Below are 1,675 nucleotides of genomic sequence, written 5' to 3'. Positions count from 1 at the left end.
ACCTCGTGGTCCGGGTATGTGGCGACCTCGCCACTCTCTCTCTCACCTCCGCCCTGCGTGGCCTCACCCTTTTCTAGTCTCCGATCACTCCCCCTCCTCTTCCGGTTTCTCCCCTTATAGCCCTGAACCCCCTCCCCCACGTGACGTAACTCCTCCCCCCATGACGTCACTTCCGGGAGGTCGTTTACGCCCGCATTACACACGTGCAATTGGCAGGTGAACTGACTGGGTGAATTGAAGAGTAAAAAGCGACCTATCCAGATATAAAAATGCAAAAGCCTACAACACCTGGTATTCCCAGGCAGTTTCCCATCCAATTACTAACCAGGCTCGAACCTGCTTAGCTTCCGAGATCGGGCGCATTCAGGGTGATATGGTCGTAGGCCATACTTGCAGAGGCCTGACGCACATTCATATGTAAAAATCAAGATTCAACTCTACTGCGGGAGGTCAACACTGATGAAAACGTTTATTCTGGACTCCTGGTTGAGCCCCGAAAGAGTGGCATTAAACGGTCTTTTACAAGAAAATCTTGATCCCAATGCAGTACACCATATCCACGTGCAATTGGCAGGTGAACTGACTGGGTGAATTGAAGAGTAAAACGCGACCCATCCAGATGCGAAAATGCAAAAGCCTACAACACCTGGTATTCCCAGGCAGTCTCCCATCCAAGTACTAACCAGGCTCGACCCTGCTTAGCTTCCGAGATCAGACGAGATCGGGCGCATTCAGGGTGATATGGTCGTAGGCCATACTTGCAGAGGCCTGACGCACATTCATATGTAAAAATCAAGATTCAACTCTACTGCGGGAGGTCAACACTGATGAAAACGTTTATTCTGGACTCCTGGTTGAGCCCCGAAAGAGTGGCAGTAAATTAAACGGTCTTTTTGTACAGCTTGTGGAATGTCTCTCATCAAGGACCAGCAGTATTCTGCCATCATGTTTGAGTCCCATCGGCCTTGGTAACGTTCTTCCATAACTTTAATGGCTTGATGAAAGCGTTCACCTTGCTCTTCGCTCACGTGACCCATGTTCTCTGGAAACTGGGCCAAGTGACTATGTAAGTAGTGAACCTTGATGCTCATTCTACATCCAAGTGCTTGGAAACTCAAGAGCAGCTCCTCCACAATCTCTCGATAGTTGTCCGCTTTCTTATTCCCAAGGAAATTCTGCACCACATCAGAGAATGCATTCCAAGCTCTAGCCTCTGCCGCAGTCATTGTTGTAACAAAGTGTGGATTCCTGATGAGTGTTCTTATTTGAGGGCCATCAAATATTCCAGCTTTTTTCTTCTCGGCACTGGGACTTGAAAAGGTTGAACATATATAGCTGAAGCAGTCTCCAGTGTGATCAAGAGCTTTGACTTATTGCTTCAGTAACCCAAGTTTTATATGCAGTGAGGAAAATACAATTTTATTCCTATCAACCAGAGGCTCATTCTTGTCACCAGGCGTCAAATTGATTCTTGGTGGCCAGTTCTTTTTTACCCAGTGTTCTAATTTAGCCCTACTGTCCCAGTAGCACAGGAAACAATGGTATTTGGTGTGACCTCCTTGCTGACCCAGCAGAAAATTTACCATTTTCAAATCAACACATATTAGCCATCCATGAACATGGTATTCTAATCTATCCAGAACAATCTTGATGTTGGCATACTCTTCATTCATTT

General features: G+C 46.6%; 1 non-coding gene and 1 pseudogene across 1 annotated transcript; both read right to left on the bottom strand.

The window, feature by feature from the left end:
• Positions 1-276: 276 nt before the first annotated feature.
• LOC133353413 (5S ribosomal RNA) lies at positions 277-385 on the bottom strand (annotated as a pseudogene).
• Positions 386-634: 249 nt separating this feature from the next.
• Positions 635-753, bottom strand: LOC133353411 (5S ribosomal RNA). The gene has a single exon (XR_009756384.1). It is a non-coding gene; the product is annotated as a 5S ribosomal RNA (ribosomal RNA).
• Between the last annotated feature and the right edge of the window lie 922 nt (positions 754-1,675).

The sequence above is a fragment of the Lethenteron reissneri genome, chromosome 43 (assembly GCF_015708825.2).
Source record: "Lethenteron reissneri isolate LAM-NWPU_2019-01 chromosome 43, ASM1570882v1, whole genome shotgun sequence".
Classification (NCBI taxonomy): domain Eukaryota; kingdom Metazoa; phylum Chordata; class Hyperoartia; order Petromyzontiformes; family Petromyzontidae; genus Lethenteron; species Lethenteron reissneri.
This window is presented reverse-complemented; position numbering and strand designations above follow the sequence as displayed.